This window comes from Anomaloglossus baeobatrachus, unplaced genomic scaffold, assembly GCF_048569485.1.
Source record: "Anomaloglossus baeobatrachus isolate aAnoBae1 unplaced genomic scaffold, aAnoBae1.hap1 Scaffold_542, whole genome shotgun sequence".
Taxonomy (NCBI): domain Eukaryota; kingdom Metazoa; phylum Chordata; class Amphibia; order Anura; family Aromobatidae; genus Anomaloglossus; species Anomaloglossus baeobatrachus.
The window spans coordinates 1-12690 of NW_027444798.1; the positions used below are offsets into that span (position 1 = coordinate 1).

The 12690-nt window shown below is 46.9% G+C and overlaps 9 non-coding genes and 1 pseudogene across 9 annotated transcripts; all 10 read right to left on the reverse strand.

Moving 5' to 3' along the window:
- On the reverse strand, positions 1 to 83 carry LOC142283582 (U2 spliceosomal RNA; annotated as a pseudogene; the record flags this gene model as incomplete).
- Positions 84 to 1200: 1117 nt separating this feature from the next.
- LOC142283609 (U2 spliceosomal RNA) lies at positions 1201 to 1391 on the reverse strand. The gene has a single exon (XR_012745232.1). It is a non-coding gene; the product is annotated as a U2 spliceosomal RNA (small nuclear RNA).
- A 1117-nt stretch (positions 1392 to 2508) lies between these two features.
- On the reverse strand, positions 2509 to 2699 carry LOC142283622 (U2 spliceosomal RNA). The gene has a single exon (XR_012745243.1). It is a non-coding gene; the product is annotated as a U2 spliceosomal RNA (small nuclear RNA).
- Positions 2700 to 3816: 1117 nt separating this feature from the next.
- Positions 3817 to 4007, reverse strand: LOC142283479 (U2 spliceosomal RNA). Its single transcript, XR_012745115.1, has one exon. It is a non-coding gene; the product is annotated as a U2 spliceosomal RNA (small nuclear RNA).
- A 1117-nt stretch (positions 4008 to 5124) lies between these two features.
- LOC142283491 (U2 spliceosomal RNA) lies at positions 5125 to 5315 on the reverse strand. Its single transcript, XR_012745126.1, has one exon. It is a non-coding gene; the product is annotated as a U2 spliceosomal RNA (small nuclear RNA).
- Positions 5316 to 6432: 1117 nt separating this feature from the next.
- LOC142283503 (U2 spliceosomal RNA) lies at positions 6433 to 6623 on the reverse strand. Its single transcript, XR_012745137.1, has one exon. It is a non-coding gene; the product is annotated as a U2 spliceosomal RNA (small nuclear RNA).
- A 1117-nt stretch (positions 6624 to 7740) lies between these two features.
- On the reverse strand, positions 7741 to 7931 carry LOC142283514 (U2 spliceosomal RNA). Its single transcript, XR_012745148.1, has one exon. It is a non-coding gene; the product is annotated as a U2 spliceosomal RNA (small nuclear RNA).
- A 1117-nt stretch (positions 7932 to 9048) lies between these two features.
- On the reverse strand, positions 9049 to 9239 carry LOC142283526 (U2 spliceosomal RNA). The gene has a single exon (XR_012745159.1). It is a non-coding gene; the product is annotated as a U2 spliceosomal RNA (small nuclear RNA).
- A 1117-nt stretch (positions 9240 to 10356) lies between these two features.
- LOC142283538 (U2 spliceosomal RNA) lies at positions 10357 to 10547 on the reverse strand. Its single transcript, XR_012745170.1, has one exon. It is a non-coding gene; the product is annotated as a U2 spliceosomal RNA (small nuclear RNA).
- Positions 10548 to 11664: 1117 nt separating this feature from the next.
- Positions 11665 to 11864, reverse strand: LOC142283579 (U2 spliceosomal RNA). Its single transcript, XR_012745208.1, has one exon. It is a non-coding gene; the product is annotated as a U2 spliceosomal RNA (small nuclear RNA).
- Between the last annotated feature and the right edge of the window lie 826 nt (positions 11865 to 12690).

Genomic DNA, 12690 nt, shown 5'->3' on the forward strand with positions numbered 1-12690 from the left:
TCCCCAGATAGGGGACGTATCAGATATTAAACTGATAAGAACAGATACTACACTTGATCTTAGCCAAAAGGCCGAGAAGCGATAACCAGAATTGGTTTGGGCCTCGAGTGGCACCCTGGCCTATGCCGGACACATCTTAGGGAGAGAGAGCGAGAGGGAGACAAACCCACGCCTACACAAGACATTTTGTCACCCAAGCCAACCCTTGAAAAGGCTGCTTTGCAGAGCAAAAACAAGAAGAATGGTGCGTTTTGCAGCCGCCGCCCACTGCAATGAATCTGAATAACTCCTCCTTTAGGGCGCAAGCAACTCCCCTCCCCCTTGCAGTCTTTCCAATTCACGATACAAAAAGACGGACAGGACAGGTTGCCTGACTTTCCGTCACTGCCACCCTTTGCCATCCTTACCCGTAGAAAGCCCTTTCATCATCCCCAAACCCTAATCTTTTCCCTTTCCTTCCCAGCCCCCAAACCCTGCCCTCTGTACCTTTCTCACCACCCGCTTCCCTTCTCCTGTCATCCCCCTACCACCCGGGAAAAAAAGAGATTGCCCCCTCCTTCCACTAGCCCACCCTCCCACCCAAAGAACAACTTCTTCTGCGCAGCTTGTTTTCTAGGCAGCAGCGCTATTGTGATGTCATCGGGGGGCATTGTGACAAGCCGCCAGTGTTCCGTCTCTTCATGTTGTGCACTGTTCAAACCGAAAATACATCAACAGGCAGGCTACAGAAAAGCTTACTAACAAAGGTTAGAGAGGGGCTTTCTCAGAGGGCTTTTTACAGTTTGTCTATTCCCAATTAGCCGGTTTAGTATACTTAATGAAAGTACTAATTCTTTCATAGGCCGCCCATTCTTAGTATTTGACGTTCAGGTAACAACAGGTAACTTTATTTGGAGTGGAAGCAGAGAGATAACACCAGATGCCAATTGTAGATCCTCTCACACCTGTGGTCACTGCAGCATCTGACTCCACTTTGTCCAAAAGGGATCTATTCCATTCAATTACACATGATCTAGATTAGACTGACAACAAGATACTGCACGGGACATAGCAGAGTTGGTGAAGTTGAGTGGTGATGAGTTTGCTATTTGGATGAATAAAGCAAGTAAAAAGTGTGTTAGATAAAAATTCATTTCAATTCGCTAATCGGGCTAATATGAATCAGGTGAATCGAGTTCTGCTTTTGGAAACTGGGTTAAGAAGGGGTGCACCGTTCCTGGAGGTACTGCAATACCAGGTCAATGCGTGGAGTGGACAGAGCAAGCTCTTTTTCCATCTCCCTGTTCTAAAAATCCATTTAATATATGGTCCCCAGATAGGGGACGTATCAGATATTAAACTGATAAGAACAGATACTACACTTGATCTTAGCCAAAAGGCCGAGAAGCGATAACCAGAATTGGTTTGGGCCTCGAGTGGCACCCTGGCCTATGCCGGACACATCTTAGGGAGAGAGAGCGAGAGGGAGACAAACCCACGCCTACACAAGACATTTTGTCACCCAAGCCAACCCTTGAAAAGGCTGCTTTGCAGAGCAAAAACAAGAAGAATGGTGCGTTTTGCAGCCGCCGCCCACTGCAATGAATCTGAATAACTTCTCCTTTAGGGCGCAAGCAACTCCCCTCCCCCTTGCAGTCTTTCCAATTCACGATACAAAAAGACGGACAGGACAGGTTGCCTGACTTTCCGTCACTGCCACCCTTTGCCATCCTTACCCGTAGAAAGCCCTTTCATCATCCCCAAACCCTAATCTTTTCCCTTTCCTTCCCAGCCCCCAAACCCTGCCCTCTGTACCTTTCTCACCACCCGCTTCCCTTCTCCTGTCATCCCCCTACCACCCGGGAAAAAAAGAGATTGCCCCCTCCTTCCACTAGCCCACCCTCCCACCCAAAGAACAACTTCTTCTGCGCAGCTTGTTTTCTAGGCAGCAGCGCTATTGTGATGTCATCGGGGGGCATTGTGACAAGCCGCCAGTGTTCCGTCTCTTCATGTTGTGCACTGTTCAAACCGAAAATACATCAACAGGCAGGCTACAGAAAAGCTTACTAACAAAGGTTAGAGAGGGGCTTTCTCAGAGGGCTTTTTACAGTTTGTCTATTCCCAATTAGCCGGTTTAGTATACTTAATGAAAGTACTAATTCTTTCATAGGCCGCCCATTCTTAGTATTTGACGTTCAGGTAACAACAGGTAACTTTATTTGGAGTGGAAGCAGAGAGATAACACCAGATGCCAATTGTAGATCCTCTCACACCTGTGGTCACTGCAGCATCTGACTCCACTTTGTCCAAAAGGGATCTATTCCATTCAATTACACATGATCTAGATTAGACTGACAACAAGATACTGCACGGGACATAGCAGAGTTGGTGAAGTTGAGTGGTGATGAGTTTGCTATTTGGATGAATAAAGCAAGTAAAAAGTGTGTTAGATAAAAATTCATTTCAATTCGCTAATCGGGCTAATATGAATCAGGTGAATCGAGTTCTGCTTTTGGAAACTGGGTTAAGAAGGGGTGCACCGTTCCTGGAGGTACTGCAATACCAGGTCAATGCGTGGAGTGGACAGAGCAAGCTCTTTTTCCATCTCCCTGTTCTAAAAATCCATTTAATATATGGTCCCCAGATAGGGGACGTATCAGATATTAAACTGATAAGAACAGATACTACACTTGATCTTAGCCAAAAGGCCGAGAAGCGATAACCAGAATTGGTTTGGGCCTCGAGTGGCACCCTGGCCTATGCCGGACACATCTTAGGGAGAGAGAGCGAGAGGGAGACAAACCCACGCCTACACAAGACATTTTGTCACCCAAGCCAACCCTTGAAAAGGCTGCTTTGCAGAGCAAAAACAAGAAGAATGGTGCGTTTTGCAGCCGCCGCCCACTGCAATGAATCTGAATAACTCCTCCTTTAGGGCGCAAGCAACTCCCCTCCCCCTTGCAGTCTTTCCAATTCACGATACAAAAAGACGGACAGGACAGGTTGCCTGACTTTCCGTCACTGCCACCCTTTGCCATCCTTACCCGTAGAAAGCCCTTTCATCATCCCCAAACCCTAATCTTTTCCCTTTCCTTCCCAGCCCCCAAACCCTGCCCTCTGTACCTTTCTCACCACCCGCTTCCCTTCTCCTGTCATCCCCCTACCACCCGGGAAAAAAAGAGATTGCCCCCTCCTTCCACTAGCCCACCCTCCCACCCAAAGAACAACTTCTTCTGCGCAGCTTGTTTTCTAGGCAGCAGCGCTATTGTGATGTCATCGGGGGGCATTGTGACAAGCCGCCAGTGTTCCGTCTCTTCATGTTGTGCACTGTTCAAACCGAAAATACATCAACAGGCAGGCTACAGAAAAGCTTACTAACAAAGGTTAGAGAGGGGCTTTCTCAGAGGGCTTTTTACAGTTTGTCTATTCCCAATTAGCCGGTTTAGTATACTTAATGAAAGTACTAATTCTTTCATAGGCCGCCCATTCTTAGTATTTGACGTTCAGGTAACAACAGGTAACTTTATTTGGAGTGGAAGCAGAGAGATAACACCAGATGCCAATTGTAGATCCTCTCACACCTGTGGTCACTGCAGCATCTGACTCCACTTTGTCCAAAAGGGATCTATTCCATTCAATTACACATGATCTAGATTAGACTGACAACAAGATACTGCACGGGACATAGCAGAGTTGGTGAAGTTGAGTGGTGATGAGTTTGCTATTTGGATGAATAAAGCAAGTAAAAAGTGTGTTAGATAAAAATTCATTTCAATTCGCTAATCGGGCTAATATGAATCAGGTGAATCGAGTTCTGCTTTTGGAAACTGGGTTAAGAAGGGGTGCACCGTTCCTGGAGGTACTGCAATACCAGGTCAATGCGTGGAGTGGACAGAGCAAGCTCTTTTTCCATCTCCCTGTTCTAAAAATCCATTTAATATATGGTCCCCAGATAGGGGACGTATCAGATATTAAACTGATAAGAACAGATACTACACTTGATCTTAGCCAAAAGGCCGAGAAGCGATAACCAGAATTGGTTTGGGCCTCGAGTGGCACCCTGGCCTATGCCGGACACATCTTAGGGAGAGAGAGCGAGAGGGAGACAAACCCACGCCTACACAAGACATTTTGTCACCCAAGCCAACCCTTGAAAAGGCTGCTTTGCAGAGCAAAAACAAGAAGAATGGTGCGTTTTGCAGCCGCCGCCCACTGCAATGAATCTGAATAACTCCTCCTTTAGGGCGCAAGCAACTCCCCTCCCCCTTGCAGTCTTTCCAATTCACGATACAAAAAGACGGACAGGACAGGTTGCCTGACTTTCCGTCACTGCCACCCTTTGCCATCCTTACCCGTAGAAAGCCCTTTCATCATCCCCAAACCCTAATCTTTTCCCTTTCCTTCCCAGCCCCCAAACCCTGCCCTCTGTACCTTTCTCACCACCCGCTTCCCTTCTCCTGTCATCCCCCTACCACCCGGGAAAAAAAGAGATTGCCCCCTCCTTCCACTAGCCCACCCTCCCACCCAAAGAACAACTTCTTCTGCGCAGCTTGTTTTCTAGGCAGCAGCGCTATTGTGATGTCATCGGGGGGCATTGTGACAAGCCGCCAGTGTTCCGTCTCTTCATGTTGTGCACTGTTCAAACCGAAAATACATCAACAGGCAGGCTACAGAAAAGCTTACTAACAAAGGTTAGAGAGGGGCTTTCTCAGAGGGCTTTTTACAGTTTGTCTATTCCCAATTAGCCGGTTTAGTATACTTAATGAAAGTACTAATTCTTTCATAGGCCGCCCATTCTTAGTATTTGACGTTCAGGTAACAACAGGTAACTTTATTTGGAGTGGAAGCAGAGAGATAACACCAGATGCCAATTGTAGATCCTCTCACACTTGTGGTCACTGCAGCATCTGACTCCACTTTGTCCAAAAGGGATCTATTCCATTCAATTACACATGATCTAGATTAGACTGACAACAAGATACTGCACGGGACATAGCAGAGTTGGTGAAGTTGAGTGGTGATGAGTTTGCTATTTGGATGAATAAAGCAAGTAAAAAGTGTGTTAGATAAAAATTCATTTCAATTCGCTAATCGGGCTAATATGAATCAGGTGAATCGAGTTCTGCTTTTGGAAACTGGGTTAAGAAGGGGTGCACCGTTCCTGGAGGTACTGCAATACCAGGTCAATGCGTGGAGTGGACAGAGCAAGCTCTTTTTCCATCTCCCTGTTCTAAAAATCCATTTAATATATGGTCCCCAGATAGGGGACGTATCAGATATTAAACTGATAAGAACAGATACTACACTTGATCTTAGCCAAAAGGCCGAGAAGCGATAACCAGAATTGGTTTGGGCCTCGAGTGGCACCCTGGCCTATGCCGGACACATCTTAGGGAGAGAGAGCGAGAGGGAGACAAACCCACGCCTACACAAGACATTTTGTCACCCAAGCCAACCCTTGAAAAGGCTGCTTTGCAGAGCAAAAACAAGAAGAATGGTGCGTTTTGCAGCCGCCGCCCACTGCAATGAATCTGAATAACTCCTCCTTTAGGGCGCAAGCAACTCCCCTCCCCCTTGCAGTCTTTCCAATTCACGATACAAAAAGACGGACAGGACAGGTTGCCTGACTTTCCGTCACTGCCACCCTTTGCCATCCTTACCCGTAGAAAGCCCTTTCATCATCCCCAAACCCTAATCTTTTCCCTTTCCTTCCCAGCCCCCAAACCCTGCCCTCTGTACCTTTCTCACCACCCGCTTCCCTTCTCCTGTCATCCCCCTACCACCCGGGAAAAAAAGAGATTGCCCCCTCCTTCCACTAGCCCACCCTCCCACCCAAAGAACAACTTCTTCTGCGCAGCTTGTTTTCTAGGCAGCAGCGCTATTGTGATGTCATCGGGGGGCATTGTGACAAGCCGCCAGTGTTCCGTCTCTTCATGTTGTGCACTGTTCAAACCGAAAATACATCAACAGGCAGGCTACAGAAAAGCTTACTAACAAAGGTTAGAGAGGGGCTTTCTCAGAGGGCTTTTTACAGTTTGTCTATTCCCAATTAGCCGGTTTAGTATACTTAATGAAAGTACTAATTCTTTCATAGGCCGCCCATTCTTAGTATTTGACGTTCAGGTAACAACAGGTAACTTTATTTGGAGTGGAAGCAGAGAGATAACACCAGATGCCAATTGTAGATCCTCTCACACCTGTGGTCACTGCAGCATCTGACTCCACTTTGTCCAAAAGGGATCTATTCCATTCAATTACACATGATCTAGATTAGACTGACAACAAGATACTGCACGGGACATAGCAGAGTTGGTGAAGTTGAGTGGTGATGAGTTTGCTATTTGGATGAATAAAGCAAGTAAAAAGTGTGTTAGATAAAAATTCATTTCAATTCGCTAATCGGGCTAATATGAATCAGGTGAATCGAGTTCTGCTTTTGGAAACTGGGTTAAGAAGGGGTGCACCGTTCCTGGAGGTACTGCAATACCAGGTCAATGCGTGGAGTGGACAGAGCAAGCTCTTTTTCCATCTCCCTGTTCTAAAAATCCATTTAATATATGGTCCCCAGATAGGGGACGTATCAGATATTAAACTGATAAGAACAGATACTACACTTGATCTTAGCCAAAAGGCCGAGAAGCGATAACCAGAATTGGTTTGGGCCTCGAGTGGCACCCTGGCCTATGCCGGACACATCTTAGGGAGAGAGAGCGAGAGGGAGACAAACCCACGCCTACACAAGACATTTTGTCACCCAAGCCAACCCTTGAAAAGGCTGCTTTGCAGAGCAAAAACAAGAAGAATGGTGCGTTTTGCAGCCGCCGCCCACTGCAATGAATCTGAATAACTCCTCCTTTAGGGCGCAAGCAACTCCCCTCCCCCTTGCAGTCTTTCCAATTCACGATACAAAAAGACGGACAGGACAGGTTGCCTGACTTTCCGTCACTGCCACCCTTTGCCATCCTTACCCGTAGAAAGCCCTTTCATCATCCCCAAACCCTAATCTTTTCCCTTTCCTTCCCAGCCCCCAAACCCTGCCCTCTGTACCTTTCTCACCACCCGCTTCCCTTCTCCTGTCATCCCCCTACCACCCGGGAAAAAAAGAGATTGCCCCCTCCTTCCACTAGCCCACCCTCCCACCCAAAGAACAACTTCTTCTGCGCAGCTTGTTTTCTAGGCAGCAGCGCTATTGTGATGTCATCGGGGGGCATTGTGACAAGCCGCCAGTGTTCCGTCTCTTCATGTTGTGCACTGTTCAAACCGAAAATACATCAACAGGCAGGCTACAGAAAAGCTTACTAACAAAGGTTAGAGAGGGGCTTTCTCAGAGGGCTTTTTACAGTTTGTCTATTCCCAATTAGCCGGTTTAGTATACTTAATGAAAGTACTAATTCTTTCATAGGCCGCCCATTCTTAGTATTTGACGTTCAGGTAACAACAGGTAACTTTATTTGGAGTGGAAGCAGAGAGATAACACCAGATGCCAATTGTAGATCCTCTCACACCTGTGGTCACTGCAGCATCTGACTCCACTTTGTCCAAAAGGGATCTATTCCATTCAATTACACATGATCTAGATTAGACTGACAACAAGATACTGCACGGGACATAGCAGAGTTGGTGAAGTTGAGTGGTGATGAGTTTGCTATTTGGATGAATAAAGCAAGTAAAAAGTGTGTTAGATAAAAATTCATTTCAATTCGCTAATCGGGCTAATATGAATCAGGTGAATCGAGTTCTGCTTTTGGAAACTGGGTTAAGAAGGGGTGCACCGTTCCTGGAGGTACTGCAATACCAGGTCAATGCGTGGAGTGGACAGAGCAAGCTCTTTTTCCATCTCCCTGTTCTAAAAATCCATTTAATATATGGTCCCCAGATAGGGGACGTATCAGATATTAAACTGATAAGAACAGATACTACACTTGATCTTAGCCAAAAGGCCGAGAAGCGATAACCAGAATTGGTTTGGGCCTCGAGTGGCACCCTGGCCTATGCCGGACACATCTTAGGGAGAGAGAGCGAGAGGGAGACAAACCCACGCCTACACAAGACATTTTGTCACCCAAGCCAACCCTTGAAAAGGCTGCTTTGCAGAGCAAAAACAAGAAGAATGGTGCGTTTTGCGGCCGCCGCCCACTGCAATGAATCTGAATAACTCCTCCTTTAGGGCGCAAGCAACTCCCCTCCCCCTTGCAGTCTTTCCAATTCACGATACAAAAAGACGGACAGGACAGGTTGCCTGACTTTCCGTCACTGCCACCCTTTGCCATCCTTACCCGTAGAAAGCCCTTTCATCATCCCCAAACCCTAATCTTTTCCCTTTCCTTCCCAGCCCCCAAACCCTGCCCTCTGTACCTTTCTCACCACCCGCTTCCCTTCTCCTGTCATCCCCCTACCACCCGGGAAAAAAAGAGATTGCCCCCTCCTTCCACTAGCCCACCCTCCCACCCAAAGAACAACTTCTTCTGCGCAGCTTGTTTTCTAGGCAGCAGCGCTATTGTGATGTCATCGGGGGGCATTGTGACAAGCCGCCAGTGTTCCGTCTCTTCATGTTGTGCACTGTTCAAACCGAAAATACATCAACAGGCAGGCTACAGAAAAGCTTACTAACAAAGGTTAGAGAGGGGCTTTCTCAGAGGGCTTTTTACAGTTTGTCTATTCCCAATTAGCCGGTTTAGTATACTTAATGAAAGTACTAATTCTTTCATAGGCCGCCCATTCTTAGTATTTGACGTTCAGGTAACAACAGGTAACTTTATTTGGAGTGGAGGCAGAGAGATAACACCAGATGCCAATTGTAGATCCTCTCACACCTGTGGTCACTGCAGCATCTGACTCCACTTTGTCCAAAAGGGATCTATTCCATTCAATTACACATGATCTAGATTAGACTGACAACAAGATACTGCACGGGACATAGCAGAGTTGGTGAAGTTGAGTGGTGATGAGTTTGCTATTTGGATGAATAAAGCAAGTAAAAAGTGTGTTAGATAAAAATTCATTTCAATTCGCTAATCGGGCTAATATGAATCAGGTGAATCGAGTTCTGCTTTTGGAAACTGGGTTAAGAAGGGGTGCACCGTTCCTGGAGGTACTGCAATACCAGGTCAATGCGTGGAGTGGACAGAGCAAGCTCTTTTTCCATCTCCCTGTTCTAAAAATCCATTTAATATATGGTCCCCAGATAGGGGACGTATCAGATATTAAACTGATAAGAACAGATACTACACTTGATCTTAGCCAAAAGGCCGAGAAGCGATAACCAGAATTGGTTTGGGCCTCGAGTGGCACCCTGGCCTATGCCGGACACATCTTAGGGAGAGAGAGCGAGAGGGAGACAAACCCACGCCTACACAAGACATTTTGTCACCCAAGCCAACCCTTGAAAAGGCTGCTTTGCAGAGCAAAAACAAGAAGAATGGTGCGTTTTGCAGCCGCCGCCCACTGCAATGAATCTGAATAACTCCTCCTTTAGGGCGCAAGCAACTCCCCTCCCCCTTGCAGTCTTTCCAATTCACGATACAAAAAGACGGACAGGACAGGTTGCCTGACTTTCCGTCACTGCCACCCTTTGCCATCCTTACCCGTAGAAAGCCCTTTCATCATCCCCAAACCCTAATCTTTTCCCTTTCCTTCCCAGCCCCCAAACCCTGCCCTCTGTACCTTTCTCACCACCCGCTTCCCTTCTCCTGTCATCCCCCTACCACCCGGGAAAAAAAGAGATTGCCCCCTCCTTCCACTAGCCCACCCTCCCACCCAAAGAACAACTTCTTCTGCGCAGCTTGTTTTCTAGGCAGCAGCGCTATTGTGATGTCATCGGGGGGCATTGTGACAAGCCGCCAGTGTTCCGTCTCTTCATGTTGTGCACTGTTCAAACCGAAAATACATCAACAGGCAGGCTACAGAAAAGCTTACTAACAAAGGTTAGAGAGGGGCTTTCTCAGAGGGCTTTTTACAGTTTGTCTATTCCCAATTAGCCGGTTTAGTATACTTAATGAAAGTACTAATTCTTTCATAGGCCGCCCATTCTTAGTATTTGACGTTCAGGTAACAACAGGTAACTTTATTTGGAGTGGAAGCAGAGAGATAACACCAGATGCCAATTGTAGATCCTCTCACACCTGTGGTCACTGCAGCATCTGACTCCACTTTGTCCAAAAGGGATCTATTCCATTCAATTACACATGATCTAGATTAGACTGACAACAAGATACTGCACGGGACATAGCAGAGTTGGTGAAGTTGAGTGGTGATGAGTTTGCTATTTGGATGAATAAAGCAAGTAAAAAGTGTGTTAGATAAAAATTCATTTCAATTCGCTAATCGGGCTAATATGAATCAGGTGAATCGAGTTCTGCTTTTGGAAACTGGGTTAAGAAGGGGTGCACCGTTCCTGGAGGTACTGCAATACCAGGTCAATGCGTGGAGTGGACAGAGCAAGCTCTTTTTCCATCTCCCTGTTCTAAAAATCCATTTAATATATGGTCCCCAGATAGGGGACGTATCAGATATTAAACTGATAAGAACAGATACTACACTTGATCTTAGCCAAAAGGCCGAGAAGCGATAACCAGAATTGGTTTGGGCCTCGAGTGGCACCCTGGCCTATGCCGGACACATCTTAGGGAGAGAGAGCGAGAGGGAGACAAACCCACGCCTACACAAGACATTTTGTCACCCAAGCCAACCCTTGAAAAGGCTGCTTTGCAGAGCAAAAACAAGAAGAATGGTGCGTTTTGCAGCCGCCGCCCACTGCAATGAATCTGAATAACTCCTCCTTTAGGGCGCAAGCAACTCCCCTCCCCCTTGCAGTCTTTCCAATTCACGATACAAAAAGACGGACAGGACAGGTTGCCTGACTTTCCGTCACTGCCACCCTTTGCCATCCTTACCCGTAGAAAGCCCTTTCATCATCCCCAAACCCTAATCTTTTCCCTTTCCTTCCCAGCCCCCAAACCCTGCCCTCTGTACCTTTCTCACCACCCGCTTCCCTTCTCCTGTCATCCCCCTACCACCCGGGAAAAAAAGAGATTGCCCCCTCCTTCCACTAGCCCACCCTCCCACCCAAAGAACAACTTCTTCTGCGCAGCTTGTTTTCTAGGCAGCAGCGCTATTGTGATGTCATCGGGGGGCATTGTGACAAGCCGCCAGTGTTCCGTCTCTTCATGTTGTGCACTGTTCAAACCGAAAATACATCAACAGGCAGGCTACAGAAAAGCTTACTAACAAAGGTTAGAGAGGGGCTTTCTCAGAGGGCTTTTTACAGTTTGTCTATTCCCAATTAGCCGGTTTAGTATACTTAATGAAAGTACTAATTCTTTCATAGGCCGCCCATTCTTAGTATTTGACGTTCAGGTAACAACAGGTAACTTTATTTGGAGTGGAAGCAGAGAGATAACACCAGATGCCAATTGTAGATCCTCTCACACCTGTGGTCACTGCAGCATCTGACTCCACTTTGTCCAAAAGGGATCTATTCCATTCAATTACACATGATCTAGATTAGACTGACAACAAGATACTGCACGGGACATAGCAGAGTTGGTGAAGTTGAGTGGTGATGAGTTTGCTATTTGGATGAATAAAGCAAGTAAAAAGTGTGTTAGATAAAAATTCATTTCAATTCGCTAATCGGGCTAATATGAATCAGGTGAATCGAGTTCTGCTTTTGGAAACTGGGTTAAGAAGGGGTGCACCGTTCCTGGAGGTACTGCAATACCAGGTCAATGCGTGGAGTGGACAGAGCAAGCTCTTTTTCCATCTCCCTGTTCTAAAAATCCATTTAATATATGGTCCCCAGATAGGGGACGTATCAGATATTAAACTGATAAGAACAGATTTTTTTTTTTTTTTTTTTTTTTTTTTTTTTTTTTTTTTTGAAGGATGAGTTTGAAAATAATAAAGTGACCGCCTCTCGTTGCCCAGGTAACTGTCCGTCACAAGAGGGCTATGACATCCTACGATGCACACTCCCCCAAGGCCAGCAGTTGTGCAATACCCTGGCACCTTTCAGCACCAACCAAGGTAGTACCCTCCCAAACTACACTTGATCTTAGCCAAAAGGCCGAGAAGCGATAACCAGAATTGGTTTGGGCCTCGAGTGGCACCCTGGCCTATGCCGGACACATCTTAGGGAGAGAGAGCGAGAGGGAGACAAACCCACGCCTACACAAGACATTTTGTCACCCAAGCCAACCCTTGAAAAGGCTGCTTTGCAGAGCAAAAACAAGAAGAATGGTGCGTTTTGCAGCCGCCGCCCACTGCAATGAATCTGAATAACTCCTCCTTTAGGGCGCAAGCAACTCCCCTCCCCCTTGCAGTCTTTCCAATTCACGATACAAAAAGACGGACAGGACAGGTTGCCTGACTTTCCGTCACTGCCACCCTTTGCCATCCTTACCCGTAGAAAGCCCTTTCATCATCCCCAAACCCTAATCTTTTCCCTTTCCTTCCCAGCCCCCAAACCCTGCCCTCTGTACCTTTCTCACCACCCGCTTCCCTTCTCCTGTCATCCCCCTACCACCCGGGAAAAAAAGAGATTGCCCCCTCCTTCCACTAGCCCACCCTCCCACCCAAAGAACAACTTCTTCTGAGCAGCTTGTTTTCTAGGCAGCAGCGCTATTGTGATGTCATCGGGGGGCATTGTGACAAGCCGCCAGTGTTCCGTCTCTTCATGTTGTGCACTGTTCAAACCGAAAATACATCAACAGG